This window comes from Hyposmocoma kahamanoa, unplaced genomic scaffold, assembly GCF_003589595.1.
Source record: "Hyposmocoma kahamanoa isolate Upper Pololo Valley unplaced genomic scaffold, ASM358959v1 88823, whole genome shotgun sequence".
NCBI lineage: Eukaryota > Metazoa > Arthropoda > Insecta > Lepidoptera > Cosmopterigidae > Hyposmocoma > Hyposmocoma kahamanoa.
In genome coordinates, this window is record NW_020654504.1 from 1 (window position 1) to 11,296 (window position 11,296).

The 11,296-nt window shown below is 35.8% G+C and overlaps 1 pseudogene; it reads left to right on the top strand.

Annotated features, from left to right (window-relative positions):
• The first annotated feature begins 5,367 nt into the window (after window positions 1-5,367).
• Window positions 5,368-8,432, top strand: LOC113236091 (annotated as a pseudogene).
• The last annotated feature ends 2,864 nt before the right edge of the window (window positions 8,433-11,296 follow it).

Genomic DNA, 11,296 nt, shown 5'->3' on the forward strand with positions numbered 1-11,296 from the left:
GGCAAAGAGCAACATTTCAACAACATGGTCCGGCGCATAGTATGGTCCGGCGGTACAACAACACTCGTGTCAGGTATGATTCTTATAAATGTATCTACGACAATCTTCTAGTAGAGTAATAAATGCGCAAATATTCTAACTTCAGATACTATTTATTGCAGTTAAATAAAAATTATTGAAACCAAATGAAATCAGAAAAATGATTCAGAGAGAAAAATGCACATTTTTCACTTTGAAGCAAACCTTTACAGGACCACGTTCATGCAATAATTATTCACATGACTGGAACGTGATACGAGAATGTTGGTCCTGGTGGTAGCACTGCTTACTTCTGTAGCCGCTATCTTGCTGTGCCTTACGGTCGTAACGATTTCAACTCTTCTTATTGTATTATTCAGCCATCCGATTGTGGCTGTCCGTGTGTGTCCAGCAGTTATACCGTTTAAAACCATTAATTACTACTAAAAGGGGATTTTTTAAAATATTATGCAACTGAATATGAAAAAGCGAAAGCGATTCCGAGAGTAAATTTCGGAAAAAGTCATCAAATCATATAAATTTCAACTTATGTTGTTATATTAGTTAATTAAATATTATTTTTCGAGACGTATCTATCAGAGGTCGAGTTAAGAAAATTGGACAGAAACCCAAAAAGGGCTGAACGACCTTATTAAATCGAGTATCCATTATGCTGCGTTAAGAATTTTATTTATACGTGAATTTCTACAAATGTGATTTAATTGAATTTCTGGATACACAACTCCGAGCTTAACGAAGTTTATTTTCCGAATCACTGGTGCGCGTGGGGTTTGTGTTTTGAGCAATAAGTTTATTCAGTAATCCAATTTTTTTATTTCAGCTTCAAAAGAAGATGCTTTAAGTATCTGAATCTGAGATGATGAACCTTTGTCATTGAAAATTGTAAAAAGAATACTATAAACCAAATTACCTGTAAACAAATTTTAATTTTTAGAATTGCTAAACTCATCAGTGTATTCACACGAATAGCCAATATCCCCCAATCAATAGCCCCCTTTACACAGTCGTGTACTACTAAATAATAAATATATAATATGCAGTGTTTATATAAACAATTCAGGTCTTTTTTTTCAAATGCGATAGCACCGCCAGGACAGCATCAACGCTCCCCAATTGCTTCCGAGGCTCTTACCGCCTCCCTACGACTCTTCAGCTTCCACTGGGTAGGTACCACTTTGGGATACTATGGTGTAAAGGCTAATCGCGCAGGATATACCGCGTGAAACTGGCGCGTGTTGGAGTTATCTAACTCAGAGGTGGTGATACGTATGCATCAAGTAAAAACCGCTAGGCCACTTAAGCTTTATCTCTAAAGAGGTAATTAAGTTACTTTTCAGTTTTAGCCAGAGAGGCGAGTTTATAAAAATCTTCGAAGTAATTTAAGTTTATCTAGACGATATCGGCGTTTAGTGACAACTTTAATTAATGTCAATGGAATGGAATTAATTTTACTGATCTTATTTTACGTGTCTGGTACTAATAAGTTGTCAAAGGACCTTTGTCCCTTGACCGTGCCTGAACAATGTATATCATTATTATAACAATAATCTCCAAAAATAAAATACAATGGGTAAAGCGCTAAACGCTGTGCTAAATGTATGCCCTCAATTTAGTATAAAAAACTTATTTCCTAAATACCCTATGGTTATATAGATTACGAGCCCTGTACCCCACCTACGGTGGGGTCGGGCTCGACCTGCGGCGCGTGGTCGGGTTCAGTTTACGGGGTGTGCTCATGCTCTTCGGTGCACAGCAGCTAACTGCTGTGCACTAGTACTAATACTATGGGCGCTTGATGAGGAGGTCGATTCCCGATTTGGACCAATTTAAGAAAAGAACATTTCTAAGTTGGTTTTGGTCTGAGTATTCTGGATTATCGTAGTTTTGGTATTTATAGTGCAGGAAATTCGGCAGTAGTTTGGCATTTTTTCCCCCTAAATATTTCTCTTTGGCATAGCTTTTAAGAAAATCGAATCTAACAGATATGGTTGAGATACAACAACGCTATAATAAGTATCTCATTTCCACTGCATCGGGAAGTAGGCCTTACATTTTTACAATTGTGAGATCTTGTACTCGTAATGTATTACGCCTCCGTATATAATTATTCCATACGAAGGACGCTTCGGGCTTCGCCGTCTGTGGACCTCGGCCTGCGGCCTCGGCACTTAGAACTTTGTTTAAAAAAAAATTAAATAGCTCTTTAATTAAGTTTTAAAAATTACAAAAATATATTATGACCACTAATTATTATCATACAATCTTAGAAATCTTTTCGTGCCAATTTTCAGTGCGAGCAAAGCAAGTTACATAAATAAATTATGGCTATATCGAAAAACAGCGGAACAAAATTTTTACCCCAAATTATGATGCCATGTCATTTTCAGTCGATTTAGAAGAAATTTGTATCTATCGCCAAAAAGTTTGTATGGTAGCCATATTGAAAAATGGTGAAAAATAAATTTTAACCGCTAATTATTATTAAACACTCATAAAGATCCCGACATGTCCATTTTCAATCGAATTAGTGCAAATGTTTATCTGCCGCTAAAAGAGTTTGTATGGCGGCCATATTTAAAAATGGCCAAAAACCAATTTTAATCACAAATTATTATCAAGCACGCCTATGGGGCATATGCCAAATTTCAAAGGGATCTAAGCAATTTTTTTTCTGCCGCCGATGAACGCTTCTATGACGGCCATATTTGAAAATAGCGGAAAACAAATTTTAAGCACAAATTATTATCCGGCATTTCCAGTGGCCTTCACATGCCAATTTTCAGTCGAATCAGAGCAAATTTCTTTCGGCAGTTATTTTTAACGAAAAAAACACTCATATGGCAGCCATATAAAAAAATGGCAAAAAAAAATGTTTGACCCCAAGATATGATTATAAACTCTTAAAGACCCTTGCATGCCAATTTTCAGCCGGATCGAAGCAAGTTTTTCTTCGGTCGCCATTTTGAAATCGTCATCTTGAATTTTTTTAACCCAAGCAGTTGACCGGTGTTACCCTCTATGATATTCCTTCGAGCACCTCCTATCTATCTCTAATAGTTTCCGTGATAGGAGTCTTTGAAATTTGTATGGCGGCCATCTTATTTATTTGAATTTCGAACATTTTTTACTTCCCGCGGAAATTGACCAAAGTGTATCTCATAAAAATGCACAAAAATCCCCCCCATGATTATAGTTTTTGCAGGCCGTTGATCACTCTTTCATATTTTCCATATTCAGGTACTCTCATATTTGATTCTTTACTTTGGAGCCTATCCGCGTACAACGGTATAAATATTTTTTTCCACCATATAGGGAAATATGCGTTTTATTTATATCAGTGAGTAATAACTTGTAGCTGTATATATATAATAATGTAGATTGTAAATTTGAATGCTACAGTTTCATAATAATGTAGCGTTTACGTGATCATAGGAATAATATTGTCTGTCTAAATAATTTTAAGTTATGTACATTATGTATGTAGGTACACGGGGCCATATGAGGATATTATAGCGTTTGTATGTAATTGTCTATAACTTAAGCTCGTGTCATGTTGACTTTACGGTTTCGTCAGTTGCGTATTTGTGTTCAGAGAAAGATTCGAAAAAATTAAATTTATACATTTTCAGTTACATAGTGCCTCATTTTCTTTCCAAAAACTTATAGGACTTCCAACAGGTTATGGGACCAAAGAATTCATTCAGCCAGATTGGCAAAGAAAAGAAAGTAGTAAAATAACAATGTGAAGCAAATTGTGACAGGAAAAAACAAAAACAAGGGAAGAATAAAAAATGGCACTCTTAGGATCAGGGTCAGGGACCACAACTACATTCTTATAGTTTACAGGAACGAAATGGTCGACATGGCTATTTAGATTATCATGCATTCTAGAAGAAAATCAATCCAAAGAAGTTTTAGAAAATTTGTCACAAGACAAAATGGATGAAAAACAAAAGAACGATTTTTTGTCAAAGATGTTAAAGCCAAAAATATTATCGTACAATGCCTCACAGATAAACATATTGAATATGTACGTAATGCTAAAACAGACAAGGAAAAAGCACACTATCCGCAATTTAATAACGCGAGAGATTTACAAAAGCTTTATACAGAGTGAAATTTAATTGTTTTAAAGATAAGTAGTGTTGTGTGAATATTTTATTACTTTTAACAAAACGTCTTATTGTTCATTTATTTTTTCAAATATTACCTGTCAGTTATGTTTTTGAATTTGGGTTGATAAGTAAGTAGGCACCAGGTTTTATTTGTGACAATTAGCCCCGCACTAGGGAAACCCTGTGTCGCGGGTGCCATGGACACACAAATAGACAATTACAAATTACATCCAAACTCACGAGACAAATAAATGTAGGCCATACAAATATTTCTCCCGGCCCGGGAATCGAACCTGGGACCTCTGCATGGCAGTCCGGTATGGTAACCGTTCGGTCACGGAGGCAATTTGTTTCGCAGACAATAATGCTCATATTACTGCTTGACGACAGAAATAGATAATAAAATTTAAGGGGGGTAATTAGAGTTTGTATATGTAGTTGTCTATAACGCAAGCTCGTGTCATGTTGACTTTATGGTTTCATCAGTTGCGTATTTGTCTTCAGAGAAAGATATCGAAAAAATTAAATTTATAAATTTTCAGTTACCTAGTGCCTCATTTTCTTTCCACAAACTTATGGGACTTCCAACAAATATTTGAAAAATAAATAATTAATTGAAAAAATTGTCACTATAAAATCGATATTCCGAAGTCTGAGACTTAATTACGGAAACTATCCCGGAAATTGATCCCATTTTGTTAGGAGTTGTTTATCTTTAGAAGTAGCAAAATATTTGTATGATATTACAAGCAACATCAGATAGCAGCTGATGTAGAAAAATGTGATACCAGTATAAGATTTAGGTATTTGTAATAATAACTTACTTGATAGGAAGAGAAAGATTCAACCTTAGTTACTATGAGAATTCAATAATAGTACGAATATTTGAAAAACGTCACGGTTGCAAAGTCATAGAGATTTATTATGAACGGTCAAATTATGTTAATTGCACCTATGGACATAAACTTTAGTACTAAATATGCGATAGATGGAAGAAAGAATTAAAACAAATTGGTGATGGAACTATTTTTTCCGAATTCACAGGTATCATGGTCATGAATGAAACGAATATGCGCGATTTAAATTTGAAAAAAATAATTTCATTTCCAAAGTTGAAGCAATCGTAAAAAGTAAGGATGTCGCTAATTAAACCAAATGTTTAATCTAACAGATATCTCCGCCTAGTGAAAACCTACCTGCTACCACCCACTACCTGTCCATTTCATTCCGACTGATTACCCGCTCAGGTAACGAGCAACAGTTCACCAATATGGTCCGACGCTGCAACAACGCTGGTGTTAGGTATGATTCTTATAAATGTAATTACGACTACCTCCTAGAGCGCTAAATGTGTAAATATCATAATTTAAGATATGATTTACTTAGTCCTTTTAGTTGCATGCGAAGAATTTTGTGAAAGAAAATAGATTAAAAGATACATTAATTCAAAACTGTTTTGCAGGATCTATGCTGGCGCAATCATCAATCACATGACTGGAACTTGGAACGAGAATGTTGGTACTGGTGGCAGTACTACTAATTTTGGCAACTGGCACTATCCTGCTGTCCCTTACGGTCGTAACGATTTCAACTCTCCTCTTTGTGTCATTCAGCCCGGCGACTATGTCTGCTGTCCAGATAGGGTAAATCAGGGTCTGCTATTTATCTCCCAAAGTCAGCCTTACTTTCCCTATAAATCCTTTTTATTCCATAGCTGGGCATAAGTACCGTGATTGGGTCTCAGTCATAGAGATCTAGGAAATGAAATGAAAAAGTGTGTATATCCGAATTTAAAGGTAAAGGATTACCTATGATAATTTGAACTTATTAATATATTTAAGGTAATTAATTCTTTCTGAATATGGCCACAGGCCTAAAATGACGCTAAGGGTATGGCCAGAAACTGTGACTAGTTTTGCTTATTGAAAAATAGAAATACCTTACGAGGTATTTATCTTTTTCAATAAACAAGAACTCTTTCTAATTACTAGTTTAAACAACCGGTCAGAAACTCAAGAAATACTTATAGCAGTAGAGCTCCTTGTGAAAGAGTTCATCCAGAAGTACTGCCACCTTACCTTTTTCTGCCATCAAGCAATAATGTGACCATTGCTGGGTTCCGATTTGGAAGGGTATAAGTGCTGTTGGAATTACAGGCACATGAGTCTTGTCAACTTATGTCTTAGGGTGACGGGCGCAGTGGCAGTGCCCCTCAGATATTTGCGATTTAAAGCTCTGTGTGTCACGGCAACTGTTATGGACAGGTAAGCTACACAGCTTACCACCAGGCATACGAGTTGTTCGTCCCGTCATTATACAGTATTAAAAATAAATTAAGCTAGTTAAATTGATTGACTATTAACAACGTTAATATTAATAGTTATTCGATTGATTTTTGGTCTAGGTGCGCAACTGCGAACTTTCGGGTTTAAAAGATGTGAATCAAGGAAATGAATATGTACGTGGTCAAATCATTGGATTCATGAGCCGCCTGATCGAACTTGGCGTTGCTGGTTTCAGGTAGGTACTTTTGTGTAGTTATTGATTTTATTATAAGTAGTCGCTTTTATGATTTAATATTTCAGCCAAATCTTGTATTCTTTTATAGAATTGATGCCGCGAAACACATGTGGCCCGGTGACCTACGAATCATCTACGACAGGCTACAGAACCTTAACACTACCCATGGTTTCCCATCTGGCGCTCGTCCTTATATACCAGGAAGTTATTGACATTGGAAATGAAGCTACAACTCGTGACGAATACACTCCTCTTGCTCCTGTCACTGAGATCCGATTCGGTATAGAGCTCAGCAGAGCCTTCCTAGACAGAAACCAATTGAGGTGGTTATACAACTGGGGACCGCAATAGAATCTTCTTGCTTCCGACGTAGCTTTTGTTTTCATTAACAACCATGATAATCAGAGAGGCTACGGCGCTGGTGGTGACATCCTTACCTACAAACGAGCTAGACAGTGCAAGGGAGTTACTGCATTTATGTTGGCTCATCCTTACGGTTAACCCCAGGTGATGAGCAGCTTTGCGTTCACCGACACTGAAGCTGGACTCCCACAAGACGGCAATGGCAACATCATTTCCCCTTCAATTAACTCTGTGCGTAAAGGATCTGTTTTTCACTTGAATAGTTTCAACATGTCAAAAGTTTGCATTAATTTAGCGTTTACTACACGTACGCAGATAATTCAGTTGCACATAAATATCCTCTCGAAATATTATTTTACCTGTCTTATTACTATGTTAGTTGTTGATTTATTCATTATTACTATGTTAGTTGTTGATTTATTGATTATTATGTTTTGATTGAATTCAAAGGTTCAAATATTACAATTATTCGAAATAAATCAGTTTATAAATTTAATTTCTTGTTTGAAGATTAACATAAAATGTATTATCTCACCTAGGACAACACTTGTGGTAACGGCTGGGTGTGTGAAAATCGCTGGCGGCAGATCTTCCAGATGGTTGCCTTCAGGAATGTTGCCGGTGGTCATGGCGTTAATAACTGGTGGGATAACGGTAGCAATCAAATTGCCTTCAGCTGAGGTAGGGCTGCTTTCATCGCTTCCAATAACGACGGATGGAATCTTAACGAGAGCCTCCAAGTAGGTTGTCTATAATATCGGATTTGTATTTACGTTTCGGTTGCATGATGGTAAGAATTGTTTACCGGTATTCCTGTCGGTTGTTTGTTTTACGCGCTATGGTGGTCTGCCGCATATTCTCAGAAATAAGTGTTTCTCTTTCAGACTGGTCTCCCTGCTGGCAGATACTGTGATATAATCTCGGGATCGAGGAATGGAAGTTCATGTACAGGCAAGACCATTACCGTGGGCAACGACGGTCGAGTTCAAATCTCAATTGGTTCTAACGAGTATGACATGATCCTCGCTTTCCATATTGGAACACAGGTAAGTATCTAAGCACAATTTTAAACATGTCTGTATTAAAAAAATAATTTTAATGAAGAGGTAGGTAACTTTTCTTAAAAGAACCATTTATATATTCGGCCGAATGTACTCCACCCTTTTTGTTAATTATCTAACGTGGAAAGATTATGTGTTTTCTGAATTTGCTAGTACACGTGGGGTTGGTGCTTTGGACAATAGCTTATTTAACACACACCATTATTTTTATTTCAGTCCCGACTTTAAAAGAAGACGCTTTGTGTACCTGAGTGAGCCGAAGTTTATTCTTCTGTCTTTGAAAATTGCTAAAAAGAACACTGTAAAACCAAAATAAATGTAAATAAACGTTTGCAACAAAATAAATAGGTATCGTTTTTACCTCATTACTGGACAATCGAAAAAAGACTTTAATTTTTAAATTTATTAATTAGAACCGCTAAACTCAATAATGTACATATAATTACGCTAAGTTACTATCAACTTTAAACTTAAGTGCCTGCGTTAAAACTAAGATAATAATACGTATAACCATAACATTATGCATTTTTAAATGATCTTAACTTGGGCTTACATGCGTTTTGTCTTCAATTTCCATTGGGGTTTGATAGAGGCAGAGTCTTTTCCAATCGATCGGACTTCCATTGAGAATGTTCATCACTAAGGGTTTTGGCTTCTTCCACTTGCATCACTATTTCCATTTTCTACTCAGGGTATTAACCTCGTCTTTGTTCTATTCCAAATTAGGGATTGTTATGTACTGTGTACTAATATACAAACCAAATAACTAATCTCGTACACGAATTGCACTAGACCGTCACGTTTCGCGCAATCTGGTGTCAGATAACCGGCCGCGGAACCGCCGCTATATCTAGTAGCAGTAGAGCTGCTTGTGAAAGAGTTCGTCCGGGATAGTACTGGCATCTTACCTATTTCTGCCGCCAAGCAGTAATGTGAGCATTATTGCGTTCCAGTTTAGAAGTGAAATTACGGGCACATACTTTTCAAGTTATGTTTCAGGGTCACGAGCGCAGTGGTAGTGTCCCTTACATCTTTGCGATTTAAAGCTCTGAGTGGCACTGCAATGCAAATGGCAAGCACTTTTATGGACAAGCGTGTCGCTTACCACTAGGCGCACGACTTGTTTGTCTCGTCACTTGGTATTATACCCAAGGAGCACACTTTATACGCCTTAAAATTGTTATATCTATAAACAGTCGTAATATGGTATAGATTTAGATAATAGTTCTCTATAAATGGTTTTAGAAAAAAGAAATTGTTCATATAGACTTATTTCACTTAAGTCAAAATTTTAAAACCGTCTTAATACCAAAAAACTTAATTAAGTGTAATCTCTCTTAAGATTTACTCTTACAGTCCTTATTTTAAGTTCATTTGTAGAACAACTGATTATTTTTAGTAAAATTGTTCTATACACATCCAGTAAAGTCTATTAATACTCTAAAAACTAGTGTTCTTAAGTATATTCTAGATATATTTAATTTATAGACATTCTGAAGTGTTTGTACTTATGACAAACACGTTATAGCGCGTCTTCAGTAGATTTTAATTTAAAAAATACTACAATTAGGATTTTTACTCTATTGGACGTTGTAAGAGTTCATGCAAAATGGATAAAGTAAAGAATATTATAATCTCAGTACAGAGTACTAAAAATACCTACCTCAAAAGTATGATAGAAAAACGCCTTGAATTGGTGAAATGGCAAAGTCAACCATTAAAATAATTGCTCCTAAATTAAAGTTTAGGCGCTATTTATAAAAATGAATCTTCATGTGTGAACAGCAATTCTTAGAGGTGGATGATTTTCTTCAAAATTAAATGGGACCACTATGGAAGTACCCCCTTTCAAACAAAAAAAGAATCATGAAAATCGGTTCACAAATACCGGAGTTATCGCGTAACATATATACAAAAAAAAAGAAAAAAGAACATACAGTCGAATTGGGACTCCTCCTTTTTTGAAGTCGGTTAAAAAGATCTGGTGGAGGTGATGAACTTTGGATATTAAGTCACATCATTCGATACAATTAGCGTTGCCAATGCCAATTGTTCAAAATCCCCAAAAATCTCGGTTTAAATCCCCAAATTTGGGGAGAGCAAAGTTCATATTCCCCACAAATTCCCCAAATCTCGAGTTTTCATTATTTATTAGAAATACATTGCTTAAAAATGTAATAAAGAATTAAGAAACTCAAAATGTAATAATCTATTACGTTTGCTGTCAATGTAAACATAATGTAAAATGTAAAACTAATTATAAAATTAGATGAGCTTAAATCGTTTATTTATTTTAATTATATTCAACATTAATCTGTAATGAGTCTTTGACAAAAAAAAAACATTTTTCTTTGCCTTACAAAATTAAGTAAATTGATTATTTGTTGTGCATTTGGTGACACTATGTTAATGTTAGAAATAATCAATGAGTTTCGACCTATATTTAACATTTAAAGTTGACGAGTGGTAAGTTGTGGTGTGGAAGTACCAACTGCTCGGCTTTGTTTATTAATAGCTGATTTCGTTTTGCTTCATACCGGGGACCGGCCTAAACGGGAGAAAGAATTGCGAACTCAACACACACCGACTGGTAATTTTACAATTCAGAACCAAGTGCTCTAATAATAATTCTATTTATGCTGCTTGTTAATAATACGATGTGCGATGTTGAAAAATACGTCGATATATTCCATCACAGTGTTTCTAACAGTAACTATCAAACTAGCGATGCATCAGCAATTGATAGATTAAACAAAATGATAAAATGTTAGAATCTCCACATTTTCCTCACATCCCCACAAAATCCCCAATCTAGTTGAAAATCCCCAAAATTTGGGGAATTCCCCACAAATTGGCAACCCTGGATACAATAGTCGTAATTCGCGAACGAGCCGGCATTTTTATTTGTTGACAAATAAACATTGTGAAATAATTCCGTGTTCTGAAGTGATAAATGTATGATGTATGTGTATGATGAGTTCATGGGTCAACATAGTACAACGGTGGAAGAAGTGAATAGTTTGCGAACGGAAAATATCAATATGCGCACCCAAATTTCCAACCTAAACGGCCGCATTGTACAATTGGAACAACAGTCAAGGGCTAACAATGTGGAGATTCAATGCGTTCCAGAGACGAAAGATGAGAATCTTATCGCTATTGTATTGAAATTAGCAGAACATTTAAAATGCAATATCA